This window comes from Rutidosis leptorrhynchoides, chromosome 1 (genome assembly GCF_046630445.1).
Source record: "Rutidosis leptorrhynchoides isolate AG116_Rl617_1_P2 chromosome 1, CSIRO_AGI_Rlap_v1, whole genome shotgun sequence".
Lineage (NCBI taxonomy): Eukaryota > Viridiplantae > Streptophyta > Magnoliopsida > Asterales > Asteraceae > Rutidosis > Rutidosis leptorrhynchoides.
Genome location: NC_092333.1, coordinates 294,809,834 through 294,820,827, shown reverse-complemented (window position 1 = coordinate 294,820,827; position 10,994 = coordinate 294,809,834). Strand labels below are relative to the sequence as shown.

The 10,994-nt window shown below is 32.6% G+C and overlaps 1 non-coding gene and 1 pseudogene across 1 annotated transcript; both read right to left on the bottom strand.

Annotated features, from left to right (window-relative positions):
• Positions 1–6,258: 6,258 nt before the first annotated feature.
• Positions 6,259–6,330, bottom strand: TRNAR-UCG (transfer RNA arginine (anticodon UCG)). Its single transcript has one exon. It is a non-coding gene; the product is annotated as a tRNA-Arg (tRNA).
• A 1,088-nt stretch (positions 6,331–7,418) lies between these two features.
• On the bottom strand, positions 7,419–10,501 carry LOC139898616 (two-component response regulator-like APRR3; annotated as a pseudogene).
• Between the last annotated feature and the right edge of the window lie 493 nt (positions 10,502–10,994).

The following is a 10,994-nucleotide window of genomic DNA, read 5'->3' as shown; positions in this document are numbered from 1 at the left end:
TTCCTTCAAAACACAAGAATACCGTTTATTAGTATTTTTAACAATGCTAATCATGATATGGGATAAGGATAGAGAAAATTTTTTCCCTGACTCGCCTTAAATTCTTTATGCCATAATGTCGGAATGTTCATATGAGTCACCGTAATATAATCCCGGAAATTATATTACCCTAATTCATATGTGCATTCGACATTATTTCACTAAGTCAAGGTGGCGTGTCAATCAAGTTAAACAACGTGAGATTAAGATGAAATAAGAGTAGATGTGAGTAGAAACGTTCGAGTATAAATGCAAAAGTAGTCAAGTAATTCCTACTTCAAGTCTATATGCCGGTTGTAGTCTAGACTTACTAATGTATCCTATGACTCGGGGTTGACATCAATGAACTCTAAATCCCTACAACCAAAGCTCTGATACCATCTGTAGCGACCCGACAAAATCGTCATTGACGGCGCCGTCTACTTAGGTCCCGTTACGTGGTCATAAGTCTTTAAAACAACGTTTGACCAAAAGTATGTCGCATTCATTTCAAAAGTAAAGATGTTTCAAGGTTTATAAAGTAGTTCGACGACTAGTTACATAACAAAGTTTAAAGTACAAATGAAACATATGCGACACGATTTGAAAGTAGCCAAAAGACGCTCCGCGTATGCATGTATACTCGACATCCAAGCAAGTATCAAAAGTAATGAGCAGAAGCATGTAACACAAAACATTCAAGGACCTGAGAAAAACATAGAAATGTGTCAACGAAAACGTTGGTGAAATCATAGGTTTAAGTAAGTAAGTACAAGTGAATCACAAGATTTATAACATTGATATAATAGTAATACATTCCAAAATTTAGTATTCACGAGCACCCAATTATCAATGCTTAACATTCCTTCCATAGAACCCCATCACAATAGTGTTAGAACGTGCACTGTTTCTCGAAAATATATTTCATTCGTAAATGGTAGCGAACCGTTTGAATGAGGGTTTGTCAAACCCATATGGCCATATAACATAAGTTCTCGCTTACACCCGGCAAGTGTAACTAATGATAATCGAATTGAGGATTTTTGTTCAAACTCGTATGTAGAATGTTTGTTTTCCTGTACTTATGTTCACTTAGTAAAAAGAAACGTTTATGTTTTCTCATCCTAAATGTAAGTTCAAAAGAGTAAAAGTGGGACTATGATCTCACCTTGAGTGTACGTATGAAAAGGTACTTCAACAAGTAAACGTGTGCAAGAACGAGTGCTAGTCTTGACCTAAACAATTAGGTTTGTATCAATATCGGTAAACACGGTCGGTCAAAGTCTTCAATTAGTCCTATGGCTCGTTAAGACTCGATTATAATAGCATGTGAATCAAATTGTCATGTTTCATGCAAGGTACAAGTATAAAAGCATGTTAGAACGATTGCACAAACATTTGGTTAAGTTTGATTAAAAGTCAACTTTGGTCGGGTCAAAGTCAACGAAAAAGTCAACAAGTTCGGGTCGGGTCCCGAACTATTTTTCTGAAGTTTTTAATCATATATGAGCATGTTAGAACAAGTTACATGTGAATCGGATGTCCATAGCATGTCAAACATTTTTCATAAAATGACCAAGTTGGACAGTCCCCTGATAGGCAAACTGGACGGCGTCCAGTATTAAAGGCCTGGACGGCGTCCAAAAGGCTGGACGGCATCCAAACATCTGGGCAGAAAACATTTTGCTGAAAACACACAAGTGCACGAACCAAAACTCAAACAATCCTAATTTATGACCCGCAAAAAATCAAGACGAGTATCTTATATCATTGGAAAGGTATTTTGACGAGGAAAACATCTAAACACATTTCATCAATCACATTTACCTTTACAACAACCAAAATCACATTCAAAGATCATCATTTAATGCATTCAAGTTCATAAATGCAAATCAATGATTCAGTAACCAATTTACATGAATGATATGCCGTTTCGAAGGTAATCAAGCATACAATACAACCTAACACTTACTAATAACATCTCATGTCATTCAAAGCATCAAAAGTCTATTTCAAGTTCATCAAACCTTAACCCAAATTCACCAAAATCACTAATCAAGATCATGAAGTTTTCTAAAGCAACCTACACATCAAATTGAAGCTATTGATACTAGGAACACATTTAATACTTGCACTTTATGATAACAACAACATTAAATTATCCAAAACTCAAAATCAAGCACCCATTTTTCATGTTCATGCTAGTTACACTAAAATAACGAGATCGAGCATATAAATCATATATTCATGTTAGACTTGAGCCATAGACCCTAACTAACAACTTTATAAGTTAAAAACATCAAGAACACAAAATCTAGTGATTTTAAAAAGTTACCCAAAAGTAATGAAATCGGTATGGAATCGAAGAGGAAGTTGCAAGGATTCTGAATATGTAGTTTGTTTTGCAAAACACCCGCTAGCTCGGATTTGGATGATGATTCTTTGAAATTGGGTGTTGAGAGAAAATGGAGGAAGTAGTAAAGATGAAAGAGGAGTGATGAATGGATGAGGATGGTTTGACCACTTTGACCTAGTCAAAGGTTTGGTCATTTGGTAAGTTTGGTCCTTCAAGTTTCATTCGGCTGCGTGAATTACCTAAATGAGATAATTTAAAACTCGTATCAACAGGAGATGTTATAAACATATAACGGACTTTAAATAAGTAAACGAAAAAGTAAACGGAAAAAGGCGGGATGTTACAATAAATACTCATGAATGCAAGCATTAAACTTGCACCATTTCTCACACTTACAAAGTGTTTCTTTCTTTCTCTCCATTATCATCTTTGTTCTTACACTTCATTATTAGTATTCTTAATCAAGAATCAAACCACAAAAGTTTGTTATAAGCCTATTGAATTATAACATATTATTATCTATACATAAAATACTACGACGAAGTCATGAGAGGGTCATTTCAAAACGGTTTTTATGAGCGGGATAGAGCTAAGGAAAGTATGGTTTATAGCTATGGAGGTTATGGGTATTGTTCGTGAGGTCAACCTAGAATTTGTAATGTCCGTTACATCTGCGTACTTTTTCCTGCAATATTGAGTCACAATATTGATACGTGTGTGATGTTTCCATTTTCAATTATTATTATTATTACTATTGTTATTATCACCAAGGTTATAATCAAGATAACGTGCACTATATATGAACCTCAACGCTACTTAAGGCCTAGGGTGATCGTTGGTACCACTATGGGACGCTTGTGGATTTTGAATGCCAAACTTAGATTTTGGTCGAGAAATCCTGGGCCAACCGGTAAAAATAGATCATTCAAGTGACTCGGCGGTGGCATAGATGTTTGGGTATGGTTCACAATATCAAACCCGACTATAGTAATCATACACTCACTAAGTGAACAACACTTAGTCACTTACACACTTAATAAGTGGTGTACTTATTAAGAACAACTCACTAGTATTCAACACTAACTTACTAAACATGGAAACTTACTAAAAGTGAAAACTTTCCATAGATAGTAACCTTTCCGAAAATAGAATTTCTTTCAGAAAACCATTATCATTGGTCTAGTTACCATACTTATGTCTATTAGACAACATCTGATCGTACATTCTATCTCTAGGTTGAGATCCCGGTTACTTATTTCCGTTCATTTCATTCCTTTCAAGGAATACTTCAACTGCTATTTAAGGTGAGTTTATAGTTCCCTTTTAAACTTTATATACATTTTTGGGCTGAGAATACATGCACAACTTTTATAACTGTTTTTACAGGCTAGACACATGTACCAACTTTAAACTATGCTATACCTGGCTATGTCTGACTAAATCCCTAACCGACAAGTATAAACACAACTTGTCTTTGGGGCAAACTTTGAACAACTTTTGGATCTGCGTGATCTACTAATTGGTCCCTGCGAGACCAAGCTTATGAACAACTTTTGGATCTGCGAGATCTACTAATTGGTCCTTGTGAGACCAAGCTTATGAACAACTTTTGGATCTACGTGATCTACTAATTGGTCCCTGCGAGACCAAGCTTATGAATAACTTTTGGATCTACGTGATCTACTAATTGGTCCCTGTGAGACCAAGCTTATGAATAACTTTTGGATCTGCGTGATCTACTAATTGGTCCATGTGAGACCAAGCTTATGAATAACTTTTGGATCTGCGAGATCTACTAATTGGTCCCTGCGAGACCAAGCTTATGAACAAAAACCTTGTGGTCTAACACTATTACTGAAATCATTATTTATGACAAACCTATAAACTCACTCAACCTAGTGTTGACTTTTTAAGCATGTTTATTCTCATGTACTTAAATATTGCTTCCGCTGTATATCTGCTGCTTTGATGATGATTGCTTGCCATGCTTGGAGTCATGCATTTCATATCATATCAATTAAAGACATTTAATGCATTGTTCATTAAATACAATGTAATCTATTTATCTTCCGCTGCAAAACTCAATAAAACATCTCATATAGAGTCGTTCTCGTTTATACAATTGTGATTTGATATATTTAGTGACGTTATTCTTTCAGGGCCTATCTGGAGGACGTCACAGATAATATTAATACTAATATTAATTATATTAATATTAATAATGATAATAATAATATTGATAATAATATTTATATATATCAAATTTTATATCAATATAAAATAATGATATTAAAAATATTAATGTTGATATTAATATTGAAAATGATAATAATATTACTATAGTATATATATATATATATATATATATATATATATATATATATACTATATATATATTAATTTATACTCAAATTTAATATCTTAATATTATTTATTATTAATTATGTAATATAATATATTACATAATAACATATATTGAATATTTTACATTTACACATTTTATATATTATTATATAATTTTGTTTGCATATTAGTTATATCATATATTATATGTATACATATGAATATATTAATAATGTTTTATATGTATTTAAGTATTATATATTTATTTATTATATTATTTCATAATAGAAATAGATATTATAAACTTTAACAGATAATATTTATATATATATTATATATATATATATATATATATATATATATATATATATATATATATATATATATATATATATATATATATATATATTACAATATACCTATACATATAATAATAATTATGTGCAGTAATCATATATGTTTATATAGATTCTTTTTAATAATAACCTTATTATATTATATATTATTTTACATATTTAACTCTACTGATTAATTTGTCTTTTATTATTTCACATTATTAAATACACACACACACACACACACACACACACATATATATATATATATATATATATATATATATATATGAACATTCATTTACAAACAATTGTTCGTGAATCGTCGAGAATAGTCAAAGGTCAAATGAATTCATGAAATCAGTTCAAAAATTTTGAGACTCGGTTTAACAGACTTTGCTTATCGTGTCGAAATCATATAAAGATTAAGTTTAAATTTGGTCGGAAATTTCCGGGTCGTCACAAACTAAATGTCTTCCGATGTGTAATAAAAAAAAATGGCCGGTGTTACACCACCCACCACCGCCACTACCACCCGCCACCACCGACCACCCACCACCACCCACCACCACCACCCACCACCACCAACCACCAACTACCACCACCACCAGCCACCACCGCCACCACCACCAACCACCACCAGCTGCCACCACCAACCACCACCACCCGCCACCACCAACCATTTCCACCAACCATTTCCACCAACCACCACCAGCAACTACCACCACCCACCATAACCAACCACCATCACCAACCACAATCAACCATCAGAAAAACATTTATCATTTATCGAAAAACATTTATCATTCATCAAAAAACAATTATCATCAGACAATTATCATTCATCGAAAAATATTTATCATTCATCTAACATTTATCATTCATCGGAAAAATTATAATTCATAGAAAAACATTTAACATTCATCGGAAAACAATTAACATTCATCCAATAGTTACCATTTCATTAGACAATTATAATTCATCAAACATTTATCATTAATTAAAAAAAATTATCATTCATCTAAATTATTTTTCATCAAATAGTTATCATTTTTTAAAAATCGGTTATCATTCATAAGAAAACAATAACCATTCTTCACAAAATGATTATCTTGCATTAAAATATTTTATATCATCAAACATTTTAATAGAGTTACAAAAGTAGTGGAATTTCAAATATTTGATAAAATATGATTAAAAAAGAATAGGGCATTCCGAGAATCGAACTCGGGACCTCCCGCACCGAAAGCGAGAATCATACCACTAGACCAAATGCCCAATTATCAAACAATTATCATTCATCTAATTATTGTCATTCATATAAAAAACACTTATCTTTTATCAGAAAACGGTTATCATTCATCAAGCATTTATCATTCATCAAAATACCCGATAATTGATAAAAATACTAAATGAATGATAAAAGTAGTTGATGCATGATAAACGATGAATGATAAAAGAACATGATGAATGATAAAAAGTACCTGATAAATGATAAAAATATCCAATGAATGAAAAAAATACCCAGTGAATGATAAAGATAACGTGATGAATGATAATCGAAGAATGACAAAATAATGTGATGAATGATAAAAAAGAAGATGAATGATAAAAAGTAGGTGGTGAATGATAAAAATGAGGCAATGGATGATAAAAAAGAATGTGATGAATGATAAAAATTAGGTGATGAATGATAAAAAGGAGGTCAATGATAAAAAAAGATTTAATAAATAATAAAAAAGGATATAATGAATGATAAAAGATTTGCAAAAAAATGAGGTGAAGAATTTTAAAAAAAAAACAAAATGAATGACAAAAAAGGAGGTGATGAATGATAAAAATAAGGTGATGAATGATAAAAAAACAAGATGAATAATAAAAAGTAGGTGATAAATGATTAAACATAAGATGAATGATAAAAAAGATATAATAAATGATAAAAAGGAGGTGATGAATGATAAAAATGTGGTTATGAATGATGAAAACAAGATGAATGATAAAAAGGAGGTGATTAATGATAAAAATGAGGTAATGAACGATAAAAATAAGGCTATGAATGATAAAAAAACACGATGAATGAGAAAAACTAGGTGATGAATGATTAAAATTTTTTATCATTCATCAGAAAATTTTTATCATTAATCACCTCATTTTTATCAATTATCACCTCATTTTATATCATTCATCACTCACAAAGTTATCATTCATCTTGTTTTTAAAAATCTTGAAATAAGAATAACTTAAAGTCATTTCAAATAGGAGAAGAACGCTCCGATCAATCAAAAACTTCGTTAAGTGTCCTAGCACAACTTATAAAGCTTTCAGTGTCTTTGAAGCGTCTCCTTGTATATCCACAACTTTATGTTTCAAGCTGAAAGGCCCGATTGTCTTAGCACATTTCGCTTATGGGTACTCGTATCAGAATCCTCAACGTCTCGTGATTGCTTCAAACTGAGGTCAAGTGCAGGTGATCCGTTACTATTTGCTTTGACAATTATAACATTATTAGCAGATACGGTCCTTGGTTCCCCAGATTCTTTTAGCTTTAGATCCATGTTTTTATCTGAATTTCTAGAAATTCCTAACTCCAGATTTTTCCCCATTTCAACTGCATCTACAAAATACATAATAGATGCATATCATCCTCTTCACCATGCTTTTTTGTGCCAGCTGTATCTGGACTTACATGGATAACTTAGGCACAAGTACTATCAGGGGGCCCCGTTAATTGGTCCCGTGAATACTTTGCGCTTTCAACTTCTACTGCCCTTCCAACTTCTACTGCCCTTCTTGACCAAGAACTCTGTATAATCATAAATATATCAGTGGTCAAACTTTACAGTATTCACGTCTAGATCCAGATTCAGATATGAAAATAATACACTAGTGATTGAATCGTTAAATATATACATGTATCAAAAGATATAAATACTAGTAATCCTCATGATTATATTCATCTCTAGTTTATTTATACCTGAGTGCAGCTTCCATTGTCACTACCATCCTTTGTGGTCAGGTCTATGCTGATGTCAGCATCTTCATCATTGTCATCATCCAAGACTTCATTGCTTCTCACATTTGTAGGTTTATGGGCATGTATACCACTCTCACTCTCACTGCCGCTCGACTGATGAAAACACGATACATTAATGCCCAAAAAAAATAATAATAATTAAGACAAAGTCCAAAAGTATAAAAAAAAAAAAATTAACTTACACTGTGACATTTTCTCCACACATGCTCCCAGAGATTTTTAAGCTCATTCTTTAGAATAGGTTTGACTAAAAAGTCAACGACACCTTTGGATAAACAGTTAAAGACTAAACCCATAGAGTCATCAGATGACATCACTGTATGTGAAATTTGGTAGGTGTAGCAACTGGAATGCATTATAACAGCTTAATAAATTACTGATGAAATCAAGCACGGTACTTACTAATAACTCGTATATTTTTTCAAGGTACATGGTTCATGATCTTGGTCAAAAGACCAACTCCTGATAAATATGGCATGACTACCTTAGTTAAAATGAGAATGATTTGCTTTGAGATCAGTCAACACTTTCCATGCTTCTGCACCATTTTCAACAGCAGTAACTGCATATAGATTACTTCAAGTTAATGAACTCATAGTGCACCACAAATTTACAACTGGTACAAATTGTGTTATTTACAATTTTATGAGCTGAGTTTGATCTTATTTTGGGTTCAAAGACAACTTAAAAACTTAAAATAAGCTGCCGGTTAATTTTGAACAATTTTGGTGTTATAAACGTATGTTGTAATATTTTATTTTTATTCAAAGTAACAAAAGACCTTGAGAAATTCATCTTGTGTTTAGCTATGATATTTACCCACTTTGAGCATTAATTCATATCGTGAAGTTTTAGCAATTACATAGTTTTAGCTGAACCTAAAGATGTTATCTGAACCAAGAAAAAAAAAACAAGAGAGATTTCTCCAGTTGGCAGAAGATACAAACAACAATACTTTCATTGAAGTGGTTAGTTATACATAACATCTAATTTAATCTTACATGGATGGACTAGTAACCACCCAAGAGATATGTAACTATAGGACTGTAAAAACACAAGGGAGGGCTAAAAGAATAAAATTACATTTTTTCTTAGTGCGCGACAATAACAAAGGCAGGGCTACAATGTATTACTTGAGATGCTTATCACAAATCAGGACTCTGTAACTTGCATGAGGCCCCTCAGCTATATCGCGCACCGCCACATGCCATCCTATAGCCTTTCCAATCTCTTGAAGTTCATCCATCACTAAAATTGAATCGCGAATGTACACACGCCCACCAGGTCTTAAAATTCTATTCATCTCAAGCATAATGCTTGTAAGGCAGCATCTGATGCATTACAAAATAGAACACAAGGTATTAATAAAATGAACTTAAAAGAAAAATAAATGAAGAAATATTCGAATATGGCTTAAGAAATAACTTTGTAACACCACCAATATACCCTGATCCTTTAAAACAATTAATACCTTTTTTGCTCAACTGAGAAAAGACCTGCCGCATGCAAGAGATCATAGGTTCTTGGGTACATGTCAAATGGTTCACACCTGTCAACAATGCTAAATCATTCAGACGGTTCTAATCATATATAATGATCAAGCTGGATATATATATATATAAGCACAAATGGTTACAATAATCAATAAACAGTTCGTACCAATCATGCATAACTCCCAAGAGTCCAGGATCATAAATAATGGGTAACATGTTTGGACCACCAACAGGAACAACATTCATAACCCAACAATCTAATTGATTATCAATCAAAGCTGCTGCAAATCTGCCAATAATCAAGGAACTGGTTAATTAATCTTCGAGATGAAAAGAAAGAAACGAATGATATCATGATTGAAGAAATAATACCCTCCGAAGTCGGCTCTCATGTCCATTACATTTCTGAGTTTGAACTTTTTCCAGAGAGCGCACATAACTATCGATTATTTCTTTCCAGTATTTAGATTCTTCTTTAAATAGATCCTTTCTTGATACAAAAACATCAATGTCTATGCTTTTGAGCCTCTCGGGCGGATTATGCAATCTTGCGGGCCACGTGGTATATTTACACCTGATCTTTCCTCGGGCAGGGGACTGATACATGGCTTTAAATCAACATACCTAAAACCACACCAAACTTTATCATTAATTTTAGTTAAATAAGGTAACTGTCTACACTCTGAGTCAGTTAGGCCTGCAAAACAATAAAATATGAACAATAAATATCTTTCACAACCAACTCTATATGCCTACTACTATTAACATCTTCATTAATCCTTGAATCATCTTCCTCGAACAGCTTTTGACCATTGAATGCACCTACATCTCTCAATTCCTTCAGCTCCTTCCATTTATGGTGATTGAGCTCGGCTGATCCTTTACTTGCAGGAACACTAGTACTCACCCCAACACTCCTCATTAACCAGATTCAAGTAGACCAATTATGAAAACAGTGCACGTCTGGGACAACAAGAAAAGTTCTTTCTTCGATGAAAAGTGGCACATATCGGTGTCTCCAAGGAACAAGCTTTCGTAAGAAACCGGTTACAGAATCCTAAAGTAGAAAAAAAATTGAATACCGTCACTACAATCCTAATAAAACTCAATTGTGAAAATTTAAGTTTTAATCCATCAACGTTCCATTAATTAATGCACACATGATATGTCCTAATTCGAGATGGACAAGATCTCCATAGAATTGAAGTGAAAAGAAATAATTTTTATTAAACTGAATTGATTCATACTGATTACAACAGCTACACTAAGTACTTATACCTCAAGCTCTCCTAATCTAGACGTCTATAACTAACAACTAAACTAATCTGATTATGCCACATGTCCCTGGCCTAACTAACTTCTAACAGCTCAAATCTACTTCCTTATTCTGTTAGAGTGTAACTCATAATCCTTGG